General features: G+C 42.3%; 1 long non-coding RNA gene across 1 annotated transcript; it reads left to right on the forward strand.

The window, feature by feature from the left end:
- The first annotated feature begins 627 nt into the window (after positions 1-627).
- LOC123724612 (uncharacterized) lies at positions 628-21,533 on the forward strand. Its single transcript, XR_006757158.2, has 3 exons — positions 628-764; positions 849-989; positions 21,396-21,533. It is a non-coding gene; the product is annotated as an uncharacterized LOC123724612 (long non-coding RNA).
- Positions 21,534-24,678: the final 3,145 nt, after the last annotated feature.

Below are 24,678 nucleotides of genomic sequence, written 5' to 3' on the forward strand. Positions count from 1 at the left end.
TTATTTACTTTGCCACCATGGCATTTTTTTGCCTTTACCTCCCTTATCTCACATCATTTGCTCACATTGTATATAGTCTTATTTGTTTATTATTATATTTTTTTTTTTTTTTTGTTGTATTTTTTTTTATTATTATTATTATTTTTTTTTTTTTTTTATTCTACTGCATCATTGATTGTATGTTGTTTTACTCCATGTGTAACTCTGTGTTTTTGTATGTTGTCGAACTGCTTTGCTTTATCTTGGCCAGGTCGCAATTGTAAATGAGAACTTGTTCTCAACTTGCCTACCTGGTTAAATAAAGGTGAAATAAATAAAAATAAAATAAAAATTGTTTCTCCAACAGTATCAGCCCTTCTCACACAACATATGTCAAAACACCTACAAATGCACACAATGCATGCACTGACACTCTCCCAACAGTAGCCCACATACAAGTGTGTGGACTACTTCAACCCCCAACCGCCACCCCTCCCCCAGAAGCACAGTCTCTCCCCCTAACTAGACATGATTCGTTAGTCAAGCCAAAGTCCATCCCCCCCATATTAGCATAATCAGTCTGCTTTTTCCAATCATATCATACATGGATGATATCATTGCCTATAACTAGCTTTTCAGGCACTGCCATACATGCACATGTATTAATTGTTCTCTCTCCTTCCCAGTGTGAGGGAAAGCTGACAGTAGGCTACACTGGCACAACCATCGAAGGAGTAAAGATGCAAATATTGACAGAAAGAGTGTGATCTCTACACCTAAACTGTGTAGGATAAACTACTTTGATGTTTTTTAACCAAGCCTGCAGAGGTCTCTCTCTGTTTTTCACTCCTTTTCTGTCCATTGTAAAGGCTCCCATACATGCCATGCAGGTCTGCTGCTGCTCCTGATGCACTACAGATGCAGCAGACAGAGGAGGTCACGGGTCAAACCAAGCCCACACCTGAGAGGCTTTTGCTGTTTCCATTGGTTCAAACCTGTTACTCACCCAGGTGAGTCAAATGTGTTATGGAATAGGTTTGGTGGGTTAGGGTTATCATAATTACACACTACACTACACTTCCATACTCCAGGTGGTAGCACCAACCGGGTCAGGTTATGCTCTGCCAGGAAGCCTTGATGATTACTCAGGTGTTGGCTATCAGATTGATTGTGAATCAGAGAGAGGTGGCTGAAAGCCTCAGCTGGCATTTGTCTGTTTTTGGCTTAATTAACCTCTAGTTTAGGCATGCCTCTTTGTAGTTCTTGTGTATACACTTATTTTGGTCACCTTGAACAACGATAACCCACTTGCGCTAGCTGACGCAGAAGTCAATGCGGAGCTAGCCCTGGACCCAGGTAAGGTTGCTGTGCCATGGGTACATGCATCCAACACAGTCCGCATACCCTGACTTCTGACATAAAATGCACACACCTAGTCAGGTTACAGACCAGTTAGCTAGGCCTAAGACCCCTAGATGAGTGCAACAATATTAGCTGGCTTGTTAATTGGTTTTGTAACAAATGCCCTGATGCATCCAGTCATAATACACAATGGCTGGCTAATATTTACTCTCAAAACAAAAGGGGTAAAACTGAAAGTGAAATATATTCCTCAGTATATATGCCTGAGCTGGTTATGACTTGATATGTGACAATTCATTTTAGGCATTGTGATGTGTGCTGATGTATTCCAACTCCCACCCCTCCTACCAGTACTACCTTACCTCCATGTTGTTCTATCCTCATTGTAACCGAAGATTCCTTACTTGCCACAATATTGCCGCTGTACAAAAAGTTGTGCATGCCGGGGCTTGCTTTTTTAGTCTGCCATTCTGCCATATACAAAGGCAGTGCTCATCCCAGTTTTGTGTTCAGGATTAAGAGAGCAGATATGCTGAAGCCACATCGAGTGGCACATTCAAATTATTGCTTCCGTTTTCCCACACACATTTACAGGCAAAGCTTTAGAACTGTGAAAGTGTCTGAACTTATGATGACACTCGCTCAGATATTCCCATCTGGAGCTATAAGAGTGTGATCTTAAATTGAGCTACAGCAGCTCTGTAGCTGAGATTAGAAATGCAGGCAAAATATTGTGCAAAAAGTGATTTGTGAAATACTAATTGGGTCTGTATTGAAGCAGTTTGGGTTTAACAGTATATTTAAGGGGTTTTATCTGTATACTCACAGAGCAGAGCAATTCCAGGTGGTTCTCCAGGCAAAGCACAGTGTAGGCTGTCAGGTCCAATCACTGCTAAACACTCCTGCCACAACCCAGAAAGTGAAAGCCCAGCAATAAAGGCAGCTGGGCTGCATTAATGGCTTGCTCCCTCCATGTTTCTGAAGGAGCAACTTGTTGAAGTTCGCAGCTCACAACAAAGGGTTAACTTTTAGCTCTTGCACTGAACCTCTACAGCCACAGTTTCTGGCCCAGCTTTAGATTGGGGGAGAGCCTGTGGAAATTAGTAATTTCCCAGTTTTGACACAAAGGCGCTCTGTCTCCATCTTGGCTTACTGGGGGTCAAGCAAGACATGTCCAGCATGAAAGATTCACAGACCAACTAATAATTAAAAAGTAAATGCAACATACACCTGTTTTTTTTTTTCTTCCTGAACTGACATTCAACGTGTGGATTTGATGTACTCCTGAGAAAACAAACAATTCATAAAAGCAGATTCAACCTATTGAGTTTAACCATGGTGTGAAACCACTGCTGGGGGAGGGAGAACATGACTGTTGTTTTTGCAGAACACAACTGTCATTTTAATGAATGTGGTTCAATGTGGATAAGACAAATATACTTTTCTCTCAAAAGTCTTTGCTTTGCTTTCAGTTTTGTTGATGAAAGAAATTAGAATACCCATGAGTGAGGAAGGTGTCAGCTGCTCTGAAGGTAGAAACAGGGCCTGCCTGTGCCCATCTCTGGGTCCAACTCCCTCTTTATTTGATCCCTCCCTCTTTATCCCTCTCCCTCCTGCCTGTCTGTATCCATCTCACTCTCAATACCTCCTTTTTATTTGAGCTGTTTGCCTATGTGGTTCCAATTTGATGCCTTTAAAGAATGTATTTTCTTCTCTCCATTGTGCAGAAACTACACTGGTTGACAGTTGCCTCACTGAAACTGGGGGATTCACTTTGTTAGCCTGCTATATTGTGTCAAAGGATTTGCAGGTGCAAAAATCACTTTGCAATTGAATGAGATGGGACGAGGGATGAGTGTGTGTGCGTGCGTGTATTTATAACAGGGGTTGGAACCGGTTCAGGGAACAGAACCGAAAACTACAAACATTTTCAAGGAACAGAAACGGAACCTGAAATGAAAGTGATCCATACTGTTGTGGAACAGAAACTTCTTTTTTTTTAAGCATGGGAACTGGTTAATAACGTTATTTTACGTTCCAGGCATTTTTTTTCTAATCTCACAACAAAATGCAACAAAGCACCTATGCTAAGCCCTCTCTGTTCATCATAAACTTATTCCAGTGTTTGCCTGCAAGCTGAAAATTGTTGCCTATGTGTCTTTAGGCTACCTGCCCCTGTCCCCTCTGTGGCATAGGCTACTGTACTCACGTTGCAAGCTTGATTTTTATTAACTAGAGAACAATGGAGTAACTTTTTCAGTGCAAGTTAAGGATACTATAGGCCTAGATTTTACGTTGGATTAATCAACTACAAAAATGTTTTTAATTCTGGTGCCGCTCTGCACACACAAGCTTGTTAGCTAGCTAGCTCAAAGAATATTCAAAGTTCCTCCATACAAGCCTATTCTCCTAGGTAAAATTCTTTGGACCTAGTTCATATAATGCATGTCATAAGATGCCCAGTGCTTCAAGCCTCCGCAATCCTCTCTCACCCTCTCCCCACCCGCAAAATTTCCGGCGCATCTTGCATCATAGGCTACACTTGTCTGTCCATCACGCATGTAAGCAACAAGCTTGCCTGCTCTATCCACACTGATTGAAGCTATTTAATGAGCTAAATGTAAAAAACTTGATTTCACAGGTTAAAAAAGGAACAGAAAGGAATGATATAAACCAGTACTTTCTTGGGGGTTCGAACCGGTTCACAACTTTTTTTTGCTGGTCAGAACTCTGGAACGTAAGGGTTAAATAATAGTGGTTATTTTCAAAACAAAACAATTGGAAAATTATTTTGGTTCCAACCCATGACTTATAAATAATGTAATTTCGAGAGGGATGATCCCAAAACGGAGGTAATCATGTCTGTGAAGGTTACCCTCAATGAAAAATATTATAATATGCTATGGTCTAAATACTGTAGTATTAGTATATAAATATAGTAAGGTATTCACTGTAGTGTTTTTGCTAACTTTACTGTAGTATATTGTAGTAACAGCTGCCGACTAGGGTTAGCTATGGTACAACCACCAGACTACGCCAGTTACTTGAGGGGAGCACTTCAACCATAAAATAATACACACAGGTTCATGACAGGCCACCTATTGAGATAGGTGAGTTCTGCGCAATGCAATGGACCAGACAACACCTTAGCAAAAATATACAATTTAGAACAATTGTAACATCTAAATGTTAGACACAGGTTCTCGGCCAAATAAAGGTAAACAGTACAGAGGCAGATGTAAAGAACAAGCTAAGTTTATCTAAGCAATAAGGCACGAGAGGGTGTGGTATATGGTCAATATACCACAGCTAAGGGCTGTTCTTATGCACGCCGCAATGCTGTATATTGTCCATATAGCATAAACCCCAGAGGTGCCTTATTGCTATTATCAACTGGTAACCAACGTAATTAGACAAGTAAAAAGTAATTTGTCATACCCGTGGTATACCACGGCTTTCAGCATTCAGGGCTCGAACCACCCAGTTTATACTAAAGTGAGGATTAGGTTTGTTTGTTTGACACTGATAAATAACACATTAACAAGAGTTCACCAAAATGACTTAATCTGTTACCTCCAATATAGCTTGCTGAAATACAATGCTTTCACAGAGATTCAGATGACCAAAAACAGTGGCCAAACAATACTTTACTTCTGATGGTGAAAACAAATGGTTAACCATTGCATTTACATAAACAATAGATATTTTTTAAATGCAAATTACTTTACTTAAAGACAGTCACCTTATTGGAGTGCGCTGCCAATAAACTGCCTGGACCTCAAACCAGCAAAGCCTCTTCAAACAAACCATCTGAAAATAAAAGTACATTATTGTCCACAAAAACATTAGTGTATACTACAATAATGTTTGCAAAAACACTATAGTAAATACCACAGTAAAGTTCGCAAAAACATTTCAGTGAATACTGTGTATATAAATATTGTAATACTACAGTATTTAGACCAGTATACAATAGTATTTTTTTCATGTGGGTTAGCTGTACATGTGTAACATGTTTGAACTAGGACCACAATGTTGTTGTTTTTGTGTGTTGTATCCATTGTATCCACGTGTGGTTGTATTGTGTTTTTAAATTGTCAAATAAAATCAATCAAGGGACAATACAGTTTGGAGTACAGTATACAACAGAATTCTATAGTAAACACTGAGGGGGAACCTCAGAGGGAATCCCCAGCGTGAGCTTCCCAAGGACAGCACGTTCAAAACAGCATCGACAAAGCTAGCAGTAAAGCCAGCTAGCAGTCCAATCGATCCAAAAATTCTAAAATAAGCACTACATGATCAACCGATACTACACTATATAGTATTCCACAGTATATAACAATATTCTAAAGTAAGTACTACACATGACCAAGGGATAGTACAGTGTGTAGTATAGTATACTGCAAAAGTCTGTAGTAAGCACTACAAGATCAAGGGATACTACAGTGTGGAGTACCGGATTCCACAGTTTACTACAGAATTCTACGTAAGTACTATAGTATTTTATAGTAAACTGTATTTTTTTTAATGTGGGTAGGGCTGGAAATATTTACCACTTGATGCAAGAATGGAACAGAACTTTCAACACTTAATATTTTCTCATTAGGTGTGTATTGGGAAAGGTTGATTGGTTAAATATGTGACAAGCAACTGCATGCGGGCATGCACTGTAGCACAGAGAGTGCAAACAATACTGCTAAGAGCAGAGAGGCATTCCTCAATAGCTCACTCAGCATCTTTTTCTGTTTTAATACAAGAAAAACTGCCAACACCTTTATTCAATATTGATATAGATGCAACAAGAGGCAAGTGTGGGCACATACCCTGAGAGTGTCTCTAGCTGTAGAATTCTTGGCTGTGTGATCTGAAAGGAATTGAGTTTCTTATTTAAAACTGCTGTGTGATGTCCAATTTCCTCTGTGTGGACTGTACTGACTGAAAGCTCAGGATTTATTTTCAGAGCTCGGCACAGTGATATTGGCAGTAGTGCAAATGTGTCATAAATATAATTGTACACACACATGAACACACTCAGATGTATGCACACTAAAATGCACAGACACATGCACACAAAATCAATACAGCTGTATTGCTCTCAAACGGTTTGGATTCCAACATTACCCTGTCAACTCTCGCTCTCTCTTCCTGTTGGCTTTGTCTATATTCATCCATCTGTCTTGGTATGCCCTCTGCATGTGTGTCCATCAGCTGAGATGTGTTTGAGCATTCTTTCTTCTGTTAGTGGTGTGTGGGAGAGGGACAGCCAGACGTTCAGACAAATGGGGTAAACATGGGTCTTGGGAGAAGAAATGTTGAGTTTAGATCTTGTCGCTGGACTGCTTATATAATATAATTGACGGCTGATCGCTGGTGCAGATCACCTTACTGTAGAAAAGAGACTGATAGCAGCAGGAAAGTAAATGAACATGTGTCAGCCATCTGGAGAACTCACCCAAAACACGGTGCATCCTCTGAGATCAGACAAAGGAGTCATTTTACTTTTTGAAAAGCTTTGCTCTGTTTCTGTATTCTCGACTACATATGAATTTCCAAGCTGTTGTTTTCCTTTTGAGTTGCTATACTGTACAGTCTCACTGGAACACACATTAGTTACACAATATTATTCCTCTTGTTCTGCTTTGCCTTACAATGCTTACATGCTAAATTAGTTACATAGCTGTTTAGACTGGCAATCTCTATTGGCTCATAGGAAACGTATGATAGCCAAACACTTGTATTTGTTTTACAAAATGGCACTTCATCCAATAAGAGGTATATCATAATGTCCCTTTTTTATTGGCCAAGAGGTTGTCTATCCCACACTTTACTTTGATTGGACGCAGAAAGGAATCTAAGGGAAATTGAGTATTGTTTCCAATTGAACTGGCAGAGAGACAGACTTTTTCCAGTATTCCAGTTTACCATTCCCTTGCACACATTGCACTTATAAAAGTAACTCCTATATCACTCAAGGGAAAACAAAAGCATGCACACATCTGCTAATGTAATTTGAGTTGTATTTCACCAGGGATGGCCCCTTTTTCGAGTTAAATAAATGTTTTTACCAGCCAAGTATAAAACTACAGATATTAACATATATATATACACACACACAATGCAGGTCCCACTTACTTGGGCACATTGCACATGGAACAGGAGTAAAATTAAAGAAGACATGTCAACACTTTCTTTTTTCAGTATACAGTCAGACAGATGGAGAAAGGTGAGGTTGGGTATCTGGTATCTTCATATACCATGTTTAATTAAAGTTCCTGATGAGAGGACTAGACTGCATGTTGAGACAAGGAATATAATGGCAGCGCGGCCTAAAGGCAACTATGACTCACTGGTATTATTTTGGCATTGGGAGTTATGCTGGGCTTCAGTCTTGTCTCCCAACTATTGGCTGAGAGTTTTGTACTGAGGGCCTGTCTGTATCAGGTGCTGCTGCTCTGCTACAGTGTCACAGAGACATATCAAAGACATCAGGTTTCATCATTCCTCTGCCTCACCAAAAATAGGACGCAGTCTATGCCCCTCCTGTCAATGTTTGGGCTGGTGTCAGCCATAGAGTTTTGGGAACCTATAACCTACCTGGATTTTCTTTCTTAAAGGCCCAGTCAAAAAATGTGATTTTTCCTGTGTTCGATATATATTTCCACGCTATGAGGTTGGAATAATACTGTGAAATTGTGAGAATTATGATAATGCCCTTTTAGTGTGTGAGTAGTTTGGAAAGACCGCTTGAAATTTCTGCCTGTTTTCATGGGATGGTGTTTTGGCCGGCCTGGTGACATCACCAGGTGATAAACTAAAATAGTTAATAGACCAATAAGAAAGAGTTGCAAACCTCTCTGCCAATAACAGTTAGTTTTCAGTTTTCCCCTCCACACTCAGACCACTCCGAGACAAGTTCTAGCAAAATTATTGCTTGAGAAATTGCTCTTTGGTAAGATATTTTGGTATCTTTTTTACCTTATTTTCAATTAAGAATCACAGTAAGATACTTAAGAGTTTTTAATTAATAGAGGTCTATTGTAACAGCCAAGTTGGAGCAATTACAATTTCATCTTACAGAAAATGAGCAATAACATAGTAATTAAGCCCCGAGGAGAAGTATGTTTCGGAGGGCCGGGGATATCTGTAAGAATTTTCCTGTAATCGGCGCTGACATTTCCACGGCTCATTAACGAGACAGTGTACTTTATGAGACGGAGTGGCCTACATGGGCGCAGTGAGAAATGAACATGTATCACACAGCGTTCCATGACATCCCTGTCTAACCAACAAATTCAGCAGTTTACTTTCAAATGTTCGGGAGCAGCTTCTAATGGGATACTGCTACTAGCCTACTCTCCAGCACACTGAGCTGATAGCACGTCTTAATGAGCTTCAAATGAATCTGCTCTTCCAGCCACCACAGCTTTCTACACATCGATGAATTTAAGAAGTCTATAAATATTTCAGTATGTAAATGATCTTGTTCCAAGTCCTTTGAGTTGCAAGTTAATTTCCAGCTATTGAATAAGGATAGAATTGCGTTCTGAACTGGTATAAAGCAATTGACCCATGATATTGGCTTCAAGGACAGTTACATTATTTCACATGTACACTGAATATGAATGTGTTCATACAGTTATCTTGACAGGCCTACTGCCAGGAAAGGTTACATGCTTGTTGTAAGTACTACCAAAAATATAGCATTTTTCCCTTTATATTTCAGTCCACTGAGGCTGAGGTCTCATTGCTGGATCACTATAAGGTCTCTCCCACAGGAGTTAACAGCAGTTCTGACTAGAGCGTCATGCACTGTAATGTCTGTGCAATGAAATCTTAAGTTCTCTCTGAGTATCCAGTCGCCCTCATAATTACATAAACACCATTTCAAAGCACGCTTCACTATCACCCGAGCATGAAAGCTGCAAAATAATTTAAGGCTGCCAATAATTGGCTTGCAGCTGCAATAACTTTAGCTCTCGCTGCAGCCATTGTGACAGGATGCCACAAAAGGAAGGGCAAGCCTTAGCCCCTGCAGCTGTGCACACAGGACAACACTACAGCACACTGGTCAAGTTCAGCAGCAGAGCAGAAGAAACAAAGAAATAAAAGGCCTCCAAAGATTTTCAGACCTACTGCTTAATTTTCTAACACCAGATTCCCAGATGTTGGTAACTCTAAATGCAAACTAAACAAAATGTTGGGTAAGCAGGTTGTGGATGACATTTGGAATTGATCTACATTCCCCAGGTGTTTATGTCCTTGTTTAGAGATGTTACTGTGTCTCCACTGTGCACAGATGTAATTTCAACATCTCTAGTTTTGATTTACATTTGGTGAATCAACATTTAGGTTGATGACTTTTTGCAAATCAAATCAGTTTTCCACATTGATTCAACGTCATCAAATTTAATTTTGTTGATGAAATGATGTGGAAACATCATTGATTTAACCAGTTTTTGCCCAGAGGGTCATTACTCTGTATTACCATTAGAAAGAGGACGAGAGTGGCTAGTTGTAGCTGAAACATCAGTGGAAGACTGTGATTGTCTGTGAATACCCCTCTCAAAGACAGAGCAAGCACTGGTGTCTTTGTTCAATGATTCCATATCAGTCCAGACAACATTCACACAGAGGGAAAGGGTTTAATTTCTTATATAACATAGGGGCCGACCTTAGTTAAGCGTGAGAAAATAGAACATAATTCCCTTTTTATGCACATGTCTCTCTATGGGTATTCTGACCTTGAACTGAAACATGAGAATAGCATGCTATTAGTTCGTGGTGGAGATCTAAGAAATGAAGGTGTGCCAGAGGTGTCTACAGATACAGCGTGTTCTGACCTTGACTTAATGCCCTGATAATTCCACCACCTTTACACGAAACCATGAATAAGGTCGAGCGAACTTGCCGGTTCCAAGTGGAAAAAGCATCTACTTTTTTTCCGATAGAAATAACAGCATTCTTCATGCACTGTAATTTGTGTTAGGTAATTGAATTTAATTCCTTATGATCCATGGAGAAGAATGTGAAACCTGTCATATGGAAACAAACTGAAAATCATATTAACATGACATGTATTGTAGCCCCTTTTCCACATTGAGGTAGGCTATAAATAGCTGTGCCGTTATTCAGAATTTTTACTGTGTGCCCTCATAATTTGCGTGAATTGAAATTGAGATCCAAGCTATAGGCTTCTCTAGGGCTGAACCTGCTGAATTGATGTATGCGCTTTGGAATGAATTATATACCTGGGCTTTTCTCCATTTTATTTACAACTTGTATCATGTTAAACATTAGCTATTGTCGGGAGCCACCGTCAGTAATACCCACATACATTTATAACGGTCACTTTAGAGTTTGTTTTCTTACATTTGGCATCATTCTGTTCCGTTTACCTTTCTTTCCTCTGTCACGTCTGTGTAGTTGTTCCTGAGGGTAGCTAGCATTATTGGATCATATTAGGCAAACGTTGTGCAATAATTTTGGACATGTAGCCTATTTGAATAATTATGGAACTCAGACCACACGTAGCAGGTTAAACCTGGAGCATGGTGCATGGTTCACGACACCGGACCATTGTCATACAGTTCCATGATTAGTGAGAATTAGGGTAGATTTATAAGACTATTGTTCAAGCCTTATTGTACTTTTTTTTTATTTTATTTTATTTTTCCACTTTCCAATATTTCATGGATTAAACTTGAATATGCCAACTTTCAGGATGAATCAAATCAAAATGTTATATTAATCAATATATTTTGTGTGTAAAGGCTCGTCTAACAAGTTTTTTTTTATTTTTTATTATTCATAAATACTTTCCTAACCCAAAAATGCCCCGAAATAATCAACAAAATCAGAGTATTTTTTTCATCTACCAGCTGGTGCTTAAACGTAGATGAATATGCACCCTGATCTGTTTCACCTGTCTTGTGCTTGTCACAACCCTCCAAAAGGTGTCTCCTATTTTTCAGCCTGCCTGCCATTCACTCCCTCTTTGACCCTGCCTTGGATTACGAACCCCTGCCTGCCCTCAACCTGCCCTTTGCCTGCCCCTTTGTATAATACAAATTTGAAGTATCGAACTATACGCCTCCTATGTCTGCATCTGGGTCATATCCTGAGTCGTGATAGTACGAACTGGCCATGATTGACCCAGCAAACTCATACCAGCTCCACAATGTTGTCTCCCTGCAAGGAGCCACCACTGGAATACACAAGGAGCTACTTCAGAACCTTATGGAGGAATTCCATACCTTGGAGGAATGCCATGACCATATGTTCAACTCATTACTGGAGTAAGCCACAATGGAAACCTCCCGGGTGCTCAGTAACCTCGCTACTAGTGATGCTTACCCCGACTTCCCGAGAACCCTGCTTACTTCCTCCGAAGCGCTATGCAGGAGATCCTGGAACCTGCCGGGCATTTGTCTCCCAGTGCTCTCAACTTTCAGCTACAGCCCTTGTCATTTCCTTCGGATCGGTCAAAGATAGCGTATCGTATAACTCTGTCTGGAAGGGTGCTTGCTTGGGCTACGGCAATGTGGGATCAACAATCCGCCATTTGTCTTAGTCTGGAGGATTTCGTAGCGGAGGTAAGGAAGGTGTTCGATTCCCCGGTGTACGGGAGAAAGGCGGCTCGGAAGCTACTTTGTCTGTGTCAAGACTCCCGCAGTGTGGTAGCCTACGCGATAGACTTTCACACTCTGGCTGTCGAGAGTGCCTGGAACCCGGAGTCTCTGTTCGACACCTTCCTTAGTGGGTTATCGGAGGAAATCAAAGACGAATTCGCAGGAGGGAGAGGTCTGTTCTCAGCCACACTCACACGTCCACGGTTTCTCCCTCTTCTCCAAAGAACCCCGGAAGTCCCCGACGCATGCGTTCCCGAGAGAACCCGAAATCACTCAAACCCCCTCGCATCTTCGGTGACTAGTGACTCGTCTCTTCCCGGAGCCCATGCAACTGGGCAGGGCTAGATTGTCTCCTAGTGAATGTTTATGCAGGCTGAGCTCCAACAGTTGCCTGTATTGTGGTACTAGAGGACATTACATATCCACATGTCCAGTAGGTGGATATGTAATCATCAGTAGGTACGGTACACTGGTGGGCCATACAGGGATTCTCAACTTCCATTACTTGTACTCCTCTCCACGCTATCCTGCTGTGGGGTGACCGTTCAAAATCTCTCTGGGTACTCATTGACTCTGGGGATGACGAGAGCTTCATGGACTCTACCCTGGTATCTGAGCTGGGTATCTCTACTCAACTCCTCTCCATTGCCATGGATGCCAAAGCTTTGGACGGATGCTCCATTGGCAGGGTCATTCACAGTACGGTTCCCATTAACCTACGAGTGTTGGGTAACCACAGTGAGTTCATACAGTTCCTACTAATTGAATCTCCTCATGCACCTGTGGTTTTGGGATTTTCATGGCTCCAGAGGGACAACCCCCTGATCGACTGGTTCTATCCTGGGTTGGAGCCCATTCTGCAACGCACATTACCTTAAGGCGGCGCAGCATGCCCTGGGACGTCCTTCTGCGGGCTTGGGTAAAGCCTCGGATCTCTGCCATCCCCGCGGAGTACCAGGACCTACTGGAGGTTTTCAATAAGGCTCGCGCCACATCCCTTCCTCTGCATTGACCCTACGATTGCGCTATTGACCTCCTCCCAGGCACCACACCACACCACCTCGGAGGCAGATTTATTCCCTGTCTGGCCCGGAGACCAAGACCATGGAGGTATACTGAGTGGCGCAGCGGTCTAAGGCACTGCATCTCAGTGCTAGAGGCGTCACTACAGACAACCTGGTTCGAATCCAGGCTGTATCACAACCGGCCGTGATTGGTAGTCTCAAGGTTGTGCACAATTGTCCCATTTGTCCTTAACTGACTTGCCTAGTAAAATAAAGGTTACACATATAGTACATTGAGGACTCTATAGCTGCCGGGATCATGTGTCCTCCTGCCAGTGCAGGGATTTTCTTTGTGGAAAAGGACAAAACCTGTGCCTGTGTAACTACCGAGGCCTCAATGACATCACTGTAAAAAAGCATTATCCGCTACCACTCCTCTCTGCTTTCGAGCCTCTCCAGTAGGCACCATCTTTCGAAGTTGGGCCTGCGGAACGCCTAACATCTGGTTTGGATACGGGAATGGCATGAGTGGAAGACAGCCTTCAATGTGGCTAGCGTACACCACGAGTACCTGGTTATGCCGTTTGGTCTGACCAATGCTCCCGCAGTATTCCAGGCCCTGGTCAACGATGTGCTCCGTGACATGTTGAACCGGTTTGTGTTTGTATATCTCGATGGCATCCTTGTCGGTTCAAAAGCATGTTCTCCATGTCTGACAAGTCCTTCAGCGTCTCCTGGAGAACCAGCTGTTTAACTTTTTAAGGTATAGGGGGCAGTATTTTCATTTTCAGATGAAAAGCGTGCCCAGAGTAAACTGCCTAATGCTGGTGACGATGAATGCGGAGATGTCAGGAACCATGGTGGGCCACCAAAAAATGTTGCCAGAAGAAGCCAGGGTCCGACGGGAGCTGGGATGACAGGTGAGTTTAAAGGAATGAGCCCATTCCCAGACCAGGCCGAATCTGGGACAGCTGCTGGACAGAAGGTAGGGTGGATGGTCTCAGGGTCAGGTGGTTTAGCAGCATAACTATACAGGTGGGAGAGGGTGTCAGGCTTCACATTCTTGGATCCAGGATGGTAGGCAATGGTAAAATTGAATCGAGTGAATAACAGAGTCCAACGAGCCTGCCTTGAGTTGAGGCGCTTGGCGGTGCGGAGATATTCCAAATTCTTATGGTCGGTCCACACTAAGAATGGATGTTCCGCCCCTTCAAGCCAGTGCCTCCACTCCTCCAGTGCCTTCTTGACCGCCTGAAGTTCCCGATTTCCCACGTCATAGTTCCTCTCAGAGGAATTGATACAATGGGAGTGGAAAGTGCAGAGAAGCAGCTTTTGGTCCTGGACAGAACGCTGGGACAGGACGGCCCCTACTCCGATGTCCAAGGCGTCAGCCTCCACTACGAACTGACTGGACGGGTCCGGATGGATGAGGATGGGGGCTGTGGTGAAACGGTGCTTCAGATCCAGAAACGCCCGGTCAGCAGCTGGGGATCACATGAACGGAACCTTGGGAGAGATGAGTGCAGAGAAGGAGAGGCCAGGGTGCTGTAGCCCCGAATAAAGTGGTGGTAGAAATGAGCAAACCCCAGGAAACATTGCAGCTGCACTCTGGATGTGGGTTGGAGCCAATCCACCACCACTCTCACCTCGTCAGAATCCACCTGAATGTTCCCTGCAGCAATGACGTATCCCAGAAATGAGATAGTGGAATGATGGAACTCACATTCCTCCGCTTTAACTTCTATGGGCTACGTGGGACGCCTGCGGGACACACTATTCAACAGCCAGTGAAATAGCATGGCGCGTAACACAAAACAGCAAAAATCTAAATTTCATTTTCTCAAACAATCAACTATTTTACACCATTTTTAAAGAAACTTCTCGTTAATCTAATCACATTGTCCGATTTCAAAAGGCGTTACGGCGAAAGCATAAAATTAGATTATGTTAGGACATAAACTTCACAAGAAAAACCACACAGCCATTTTCCAAGCAAGGACATGTATCACAAAAACCAAAAATACAGCTAAAATATTCACTAACCTTTGATCTTCATCAGATGGCACTCCTAGGACATCATGTTACACAATACATGTACGTTTTGTTCGATCAAGTTCATATCTATATCCAAAAACAGAATTTTACATTGGCGCGTGATGTTCAGAAAATGTTTTTTCATCCGGCCGTGCAAATACTGCCCCCATCCACATCAGGTTTAAAGAATGTGAAATGTCAGAATAATAGTAGAGAATGATTTAGTTCAGCTTTTGATTTCTTTCATCACATTCCCAGGGGGTCAGAAGTTTACATACTCAATTAGTATTTGGTAGCATTGCTTTTAAATTGTTTAACTTGGGTCAAACGTTTTGGGTAGCCTTCCACAAGCTTCACACAAAAAGTTGGGTGAATTTTGGCCCATTCCTCCTGACAGAGCTGGTGTAACTGAGTCAGGTTTGTAGGACTCCTTGCTTGCACACACTTTCAGTTCTGCCCACAAATTGTCTATAGAATTGAGGTCAGGGCATTGTGATGGCCATTCCAATACTTTGACTTTGTTGTCCTTAAAACCTCTTTGGGATAGGGGGCAGTATGTTCACGTCCGGATGAAAAACGTGCCCAGAGTAAACTGCCTGCTACTACTCAGGCTCAGAAGGTAGGATATGCATATTATTAGTAGATTTGGATAGAAAACACTCTGAAGTTTCTAAAACTGTTTGAATGATGTCTGTGAGTGTAACAGAACTCATATGGCAGGCAAAAACCTGAGAAAAATCCAACCACAAAGTGGGAAATCTGAGGCTTGTAGTTTTTCAATTGAATCCCTATCCAATTTGTAGTGTCAACGGGGTCATGTTGCAGTTCCTAAGGCTTCCACTAGATGTCAACAGTCTTTAGAACCTTGTTCCAGGCTTTTACTGTGAATATGGAGCGAACAAGAGCTCCTGGAACCAGGTGTCCCAGGATAATGCATGATTTCAGTCACGCGCTCAGCCTTGGGAGCGAGCTGACTTGTTTACGTGCTGCTGTGCGTTTTGTTGCCGATCTTACTTTGCTACCTGACTACCTCACGGTTTTTACTTTTTCATTACCGTATATTTTTAGTTTTTCCCTCACTCAACATTTTTCATTCAACTTTTCCACCCCGGAGGTTTTATCTGGTCATGGTTCGTCAGGACTTCAAACAGCCGAAGCTAAGTAACATTAACATGATGCCTTCTAATTGCAGTCGTTGTACTTATAATATACAGGAGAACGATCGCCTTACGGCAAGGATAGCTGTGCTGCAAGCCCAGCTTCAGACGCAATCGTTAGGCAAGGGTAATTTCAGTGTAGGAAAGGATGAAACAGCGTCTGTGCCAGCAGTAAGTACAGATGGTAACGTTAGTATAAACCCCCTCGCACGGTCCCCGCAGCCGGACAACTTTCTCATGGCTTCTGGAGGGAAATGCTGTAGGAATGCTCAACCGGTGTCGCTTATTCAGCCTACAAACTTTCAACCGGTTCTCCCCATTAAGCGAGTCGGTGTCGGAGGCCGAAACTTCTCTGGTCTCTACTCCTCCCGTTGTGGGGTCTGAGACGCCGAAGGCTCCCACCATTAGCTCTGCCAAATTGAAAACCCTAGTCATTGGCGACTCCATTACCCGCAGTATTAGACTTAAAACGAATCATCCAGCGATCATACACTGTTTACCAGGGTCAGGGCTACCGAAGTTAAGGCTAATCTAAAGACGGTGCTGGCTAAAGCTAAAACTGACGAGTGTAGAGAGTATAGAGATATTGTTATCCACGTCGGCACCAACGATGTTAGGATGAAACAGAGGTCACCAAGCGCAACATAGCTTCAGCGTGTAAATCAGCTAGAAAGATGTCGGCATCGATTAATTGTCTCTGGCCCCCTCCCAGTTAGGGGGAGTGATTGAGCTCTACAGCAGAGTCTCACAACTCAATCGCTGGTTGAAAACTGTGTTCTGCCCCTCCCAATAGATAGAATTTGTAGATAATTGGCCCTCTTTCTGGGACTCACCCACAAACAGGACCAAGCCTGGCCTGTTGAGGAGTGACGGACTCCATCCTAGCTGGAGGGGTGCTCTCATCTTATCTACGAACATAGACAGGACTCTAACTCCTCTAGCTCCACAATGAAATAGGGTGCAGGCCAGGCAGCAGGCTGTTAGCCAGCCTGCTAGTTTAGTGGAGTCTGCCACTAGCACAGTCAGCGTAGTCAGCTCAGCTTTCCCCATTGAGACCGTGTCTGTGCCTCGATCTAGGTTGGGCAAAATTAAAGATGGCGGTGTTTCGCTTTAGCAATCGCACTAGTATAAAGACCTCCTCCATTCCTGCCATTATTGAAAGAGATTGTGATACCTCACATCTCAAAATTGGGTTACTTAATGTTAGATCCCTCACTTCCAAGGCAGTTATAGTCAATGAAGTAATCACTGATCATAATCTTGATGTGATTGTCCTGACTGAAACATGGCTTAAGCCTGATGAATTTACTGTGTTAAATGAGGCCTCACCCCCTGGTTACACTAGTGACCATACCCCCCGTGCATCCGGCAAAGGCGGAGGCGTTGCTAACATTTACGATAGCAAATTTCAATTTACTAAAAAAAAACAATGACGTTTTCGTCTTTTGAGCTTCTAGTCATGAAATCTATGCAGCCTACTCAATCACTTTTTATAGCTACTGTTTACAGGCCTCCTTGGCCATATGCAGTGTTCCTCACTGAGTTCCCTGAATTCCTATCGGATCTTGTAGTCATAGCAGATAATATTCACATTTTTGGTGACTTTAACATTCACATGGAAAAGTCCACAGACCCACTCCAAAAGGCTTTCGGAGCCATCATCGACTCAGTGGGTTTTGTCCAACATGTCTCTGGACCTACTCACTGCCACAGTCATACTCTGGACCTAGTTTTGTCCCATGGAATAAATGTTGTGGATCTTAATGTTTTTCCTCATAATCCTGGATTATCGGACCACCATTTTATTGCGTTTGCAATTGCAACAAATAATCTGCTCAGACCCCAACCAAGGAGCATTAAAAGTCGTGCTATAAATTCTCAGACAACCCAAAGATTCCTTGATGCCCTTCCAGACTCCCTCTGCCTACCCAAGGACGTCAGAGGACAAAAATCAGTTAACCACCTAACCGAGGAACTCAATTTAACCTTGCGCAATACCCTAGATGCAGTTGCACCCCTAAAAACTAAAAACATCTGTCATAAGAAACTAGCTCCCTGGTATACAGAAAATACACAAGCTCTGAAGCAAGCTTCCAGAAAATTGGAACGGAAATGGCGCCACACCAAACTGGAAGTCTTCCGACTAGCTTGGAAAGACAGTACCGTGCAGTATCGAAGAGCCCTCACTGCTGCTCGATCATCCTATTTTTCCAACTTAATTGAGGAAAATAAGAACAATCCGAAATTTCTTTTTGATACTGTCGCAAAGCTAACTAAAAAGCAGCATTCGCAAATGGAGGATGGCTTTCACTTCAGCAGTAATACATTTATGAACTTCTTTGAGGAAAAGATCATGATCATTTGAAAGCAAATTACGGACTCCTCTTTAAATCTGCGTATTCCTCCAAAGCTCCATTGTCCTGAATCTGCACAACTGTGCCAGGACCTAGGATCAAGGGAGATACTAAAGTGTTTTAGTACTATATCTCTTGACACAATGATGAAAATAATCATGGCCTCTAAACCCTCAAGCTGCATACTGGACCCTATTCCAACTAAACCACTGAAAGAGCTGCTTCCTGTGCTTGGCCCTCCTATGTTGAACATAATAAACGGCTCTCTATCCACCGGATGTGTACCAAGCTCACTAAAAGTGGCAGTAATAAAGCCTCTCTTGAAAAAGCCGACTATTGACCCAGAAAATATAAAAAACTATCGGCCTATATCGAATCTTTCATTCCTCTCCAAAATTTTTGAAAAAGCTGTTGCGCAGCAACTCACTGCCTTCCTGAAGACAAACAATGTATACGAAACGCTTCAGTCTGGTTTTAGACCCCATCATAGCACTGAGACTGCACTTGTGAAGGTGGTAAATTACCTTTTAATGAATTCAGACCGAGGCTCTGCATCTGTCCTCGTGCTGCTTTTGATACCATCGATCACCACATTCTTTTGGAGAGATTGGAAACCCAAATTGGTCTACATGGAGAAGTTCTGGCCTGGTTTAGATCTTATCTGTCGGAAAGATATCGGTTTGTCTCTGTGAATGGTTTGTCCTCTGACAAATCAATTGTACATTTCGGTGTTCTTCAAGGTTCCGTTTTAGGACCACTATTGTTTTCACTATATATTTTACCTCTTGGGGATGTCATTCGAAAACATAATGTTAAATTTCACTGCTATGCGGACGACACACAGCTGTACATTTCAATGAAACATGGTGAAGCCCCAAAATTGCCCTCGCTAGAAGCCTGTGTTTCAGATATAAAGAAGTGGATGGCTGCAAACGTTCTACTTTTAAACTCGGACAAAACAGAGATGCTTGTTCTAGGTCCCAAGAAACAAAGAGATCTTCTGTTGAATCTGACAATTAATCTGGCTGGTTGTACAGTCGTCTCAAATAAAACTGTGAAGGACCTCGGCGTTACTCTGGACCCTGATCTCTCTTTTGAAGAACATATCAAGACTGTTTCAAGGACAGCGTTTTTCCATCTACGTAACATTGCAAAAATCAGAAACTTTCTGTCCAAAGATGATGCAGAAAAATTAGTCCATGCTTTTGTGACTTCTAGGCTGGACTACTGCAATGTTCTACTTTCCGGCTACCCGGATAAAGCACTAAACAAACTGCAGTTAGTGCTAAATACGGCTGCTAGAATCCTGACTAGAACCAAAAAATTGATCATATTACTCCAGTGCTAGCCTCCCTACACTGGCTTCCTGTTAAGGTAAGGGCTGATTTCAAGGTTTTACTGCTAACCTACAAAGCATTACATGGGCTTGCTCCTACCTATCTTTCCGATTTGGTCCTGCCGTACATACCTACACGTACGCTACGGTCACAAGACGCAGGCCTCCTAATTGTCCCTAGAATTTCTAAGCAAACGGCTGGAGGTAGGGCTTTCTCCTATAGAGCTCCATTTTTATGGAATGGTCTGCCTACCCATGTGAGAGACGCAGACTCAGTCTCAACCTTTAAGTCTTTACTGAAGACTTATCTCTTCAGTAGGTCCTATGATTAAGTATAGTCTGGCCCAGGAGTGTGAAGGTGAACGGAAAGGCTGGAGCAACGAACCGCCCTTGCTGTCTCTGCCTTGCCGGTTCCCCTCTCTCCACTGGGATTCTCTGCCTCTAACCCTATTACAGGGGCTGAGTCACTGGCTTACTGGTGTTCTTCCAAGCCGTCCATGGGAGGGGTGTGTCACTTGAGTGGGTTGGGTTGGGTCCCCCCCCCCCCCCCCCCTGGGTTGTGCCATGGCGGAGATCTTTGTGGGCTATACTTGGCCTTGTCTTAGGACGGTAAGTTGGTGGTTGGAGACATCCCTCTAGTGGTGTGGGGGCTGTGCTTTGGCAAAGTGGGTGGGGTTATATGCCTGTTGCAAACCGTTGTCTGGCTTTTTTATGGCGGTTTTGGAGCAGTGGCTTCTTCCTTGCTGAGCGGTCTTTCAGGTTATGTCGATATAGGACTTTTTTTACTGTGGATATAGATACTTTTGTACCTGTTTCCTCCAGCATCTTCACAAGCTCCTTTGCTGTGTTCTGGGATTGATTTGCGCTTTTCGCACCAAAGTACGTTCATTTCTAGGAGACAGAACGCGTCTCCTTCCTGAGCGGTATGACGGCTGTGTGGTCCCATGGTGTTTATACTTGCGTACAATTTTTTTTGTACAGATGAACGTGGTACCGTCAGGCATTTGCAAATTGCTCCCAAGGATGAACTAGACTTGTGAAGGTCTACAATTTATTTTTTTTCTGAGGTCTTGGCTGATTTCTTTTTATTTTCCCATGATATGAGGCACTGAGTTTGAAGGTAGGCCTTGAAATACATCCACAGGTACACCTCCAATTGACTGAAATATTGTCAATTAGCTTATCAGAAGCTTCTAAAGCCATAACATTTTCTGGATTTTTCCAAGCTGTTTAAAGGCACAGTGAACTTAGTGTTTGTAAACTTCTGACCCACTTGAATTGTGATACAGTGAAATAATCTAAACAATTGTTGGAAAAATGACGTGTCATGCACAAAGTGATGTCCTAACCGACTTGCCAACACTACAGTTTGTTAACAAGAAATTTGTGGAGTGGTTGAAAAACGAGTTTTAATGACTCCACCCTAAGTGTATGTAAACTTCCGACTATAACTGCATGTTTCTGTTTGTCTGTTGCCAGTTCATCTTGTCTTACCAGCGTGTTTCCCGTTTCTCCTGCTCTCAAATTTGTTAATCTAGTCTTCCCAGATCTATCTGCCTGTCCTGACCCTGAGCCTGCCTGCCGTTCTGTCCCTGTTTGACCCTGCCTTGGACTACGAACCACTGCCTGCCCTCGACCTGCTCTTTGCCTGCCCCTTTGTATAATAAAAATTCTGAGTGTCGAATTATCCACCTCCTGTGTCTGCATCTGAGTCGTGATATATAGATGGCTTCTTTTCATTGATCACTGTATTCTGAACCCGTTCTCTCAATGTATTCTAGTCTGTTGACAATTTGAATTAAAGGTGCACCATTATTAAAGGGATGGCTTAAGATAAATGTACTGAAAACCCTATTGAATGAAAACTCCATGAGAATCTTTTGGCTAGCAAGTGGAAGGGTTTTCAGTGGTTGAATTAAATGTATTCAGCGCACGCAAGGGAACCACGCCTACAAAGCCCATTACGCACCTGCAAAAGGTAAGTCTGAATAACAACTACTGACAAGTGCTTCGAAAAGGCTCGTGTAGGTCAGTTGTATGTTTCCTACATCTGAATCGTGCCCTTTATGCATTATTCAGCAAATGTTGTCATTTCTAGATCTTCCTCTGTTAAAAGCCATTGCAATATATTAGTTTCCACATAGCTAACGACTAGACTGTCTATTGAAAGGTATTTTGTTAGAGATTTGCATTAGTAATAGCTTCGATAAGCATGTCAGGCCTCTGATTTATGATTCATAATGCAACAGCTCACACAGATCAAAGTAGAAGACTCATATATTTATCTAGTCGTATTCTGTGGATTATCTGCAGTCACCTTTAAGGTAGGTTCTGTTGACATACTCTGTCTGTATTGCACAGCAATTTCCCCTCTCTCATGAATAACAAATAATTATCTCTTTCACCCACTTATCATTTGTGCAATGTGTACTAACATTTTGGGAAGATGCAATATGAATTTTAGATAAAATGCTAAATACAAAATCGCAACTCAGGCTGTTTCTATGACAACGAAGCCGAAGATGGGCATGATATCAATGTCTGTTGTTAATTTTGGGACTCTCAGTAAACTCATTTCACTCATCTGTACTGAACAAAAATATAAACACAACATGGAACAATTTCAATTATTTTATTGACTTACAGTTATATAAGGAAATCTGTCAATTTAAATAAATTCATTAAGCCCTAATCTAAGGATATCACATGATTCGGCAGGGGTGCAGCCATGGGTGGGCCTGGGAGCCAGACCCAGCCAATCAGAATGAGCTTTTCCCCACAAAAGTGCTTTATTACAGACAAGTACTCCTCAGTTTCATCAGCTGTCCAGGTGGCTGGTCTCAGACGATCCCGCAGGTGAAGAAGCCGGATGTGGAGGTCCCTTGCTGGTTTGGTTACACGTGTTGTGAGGCCGGTTGGACACTGCCAAATTTCCTAAAATGAAGTTGGAGACAGCTTATGGTAGAGAATTAAACATTGAACATTGAATTCAACTATAAATTCTCTGGCAGCAACTCTGGTGGACATTCCTGCAGTCAGCATGCTGATTGCACGCTCCCTCAACTTCAGACATTTGTGGCGTTGCGTGACAAAACTACACACTTTAAAGTGGCTTTTTATTGTCCCCAGCACATGGTCCACTTGTGTACTGTTAAATCAGCTTCTTGATATGCCACACCTGTCAGCTGGATGGATTATATTGGCAATAGAGAAATGCTCACTAATAGGGCTATAAACAAATTTGTGCACAAAATTTGAGAAATAAGCTTTTTGTGCATATGGAACATTTCTGGGATCTTTTATTTCAGCTCATGAAACATGGGACCAATGCTTGACATGTTTGTTTATATTTTTGTTCAGCATATTATTTGACTGAAGACCATCTAAGATGCATTCTAAAATATGTGAAAAGTGGCAGCTCATCTAAATGTGTGAAATTATATTCCATGTACTCAGAAAATTAGGATCTGCCCTCCCTCCATTTGGGAGACATTTTGCAGCAAGAAATGTACAAGGCAGCTGTTTTATTGAGATAAGCCTCTGTACTGTAGAATACATTAACAAGACCAAACATGCAAATCGAAGCAGGCCTGTTGTTCTCCAACTCACACTGCATTGCAATGTTTTGACAAACCACATGCATTATTCCAAGGACCATACTGTTCACTGGGTTGGCTCTGCTCTTACCAATGTTGCTCATGGTCATTAAGTTTGATGTGCAGTCTCATTCAGTCTGATTATCTCTATTGGTATCAGGACTAATTATACTTGCGGTCCATGCACATTCCCTAGTCCGGTTTGGTGCATGTCTAGAATTAAGGAGTGCACATAATTCTCATTGGATCAGTGTCTGGGCTTTAAAAAAAAGATTATCCTTCCCTGCCTAGAATGAGAATGTGTTTTTTTATATATAATGAGGGTGTAAGAATTCTACTCCATAACTCTGTGTAAGGTTCTGCCAATTTATGGCTTTCCTGCATTCACATTGTTATAGACTACGCCTGAGTAATTCAATGCACTGCCTGTTTTCTACATATCACCAGCAAATAACTTTTCACTCTCACTTCTCATTATCAAAGACAATGACACACCCTCATTTCAGACGTCATTCATCTAGGCTATGATACCTTTTGAGTCCTATTTTATTTGAGTTTGTACACTAGCTGTGATGAGAAGACGTGGAACTGCCTGTCTTCATTTTTCTTTGTTAGCGCCAGTAAAGTAGCTATCTAGCTACGTAAACCACGCCGCTCTGCAAACACGCCTTCTCCGATGTTGGTCACAAAGCGTTACTTATTTAAATTAGGTAAGAGAATATCATGTTACCATTGGGGTATTAAAAGGAGAGAGTTACGGTGATGTCACCCTATCCCCTTAATAATCCCGCCTCCTGAATACAAGTGTTTTTGACACAGGGGAGGGGACCAGTAACTTTATGATCAAACTTTATCAATGTAAAAGAAACAGCCCTTATTCATAATTTGGTCATCATACTTTGATCTGGTTTCATCCAAATATCATCCAATTTCATGAAAAACATTATTTTGACTGTTCATGATGATTAAACGCTGTGTGAAAGAGAGAAATTACATTTTTTATTTCAGTTGGAGCAAAAATCCCAGTGCTTCTCGGACAGCCATGACAAATCCATCTGGAGTATGTCTGCAAAATGCACACACACACCTCAGCAGATATTCAGCTCACTGCCTGATTCACTCTTGGCACCTTGTTGTTATGCTAGCTAGGTAGTAAACAGATGGGCCTACCAGCCATTAGGCGGTCATAATGCAACAATTCCATGCTATTCAAGTCAATGCAAAC

The sequence above is a fragment of the Salmo salar genome, chromosome 10, assembly GCF_965601325.2.
Source record: "Salmo salar chromosome 10, fSalSal1, whole genome shotgun sequence".
NCBI classification, from domain to species: Eukaryota; Metazoa; Chordata; class Actinopteri; order Salmoniformes; family Salmonidae; genus Salmo; species Salmo salar.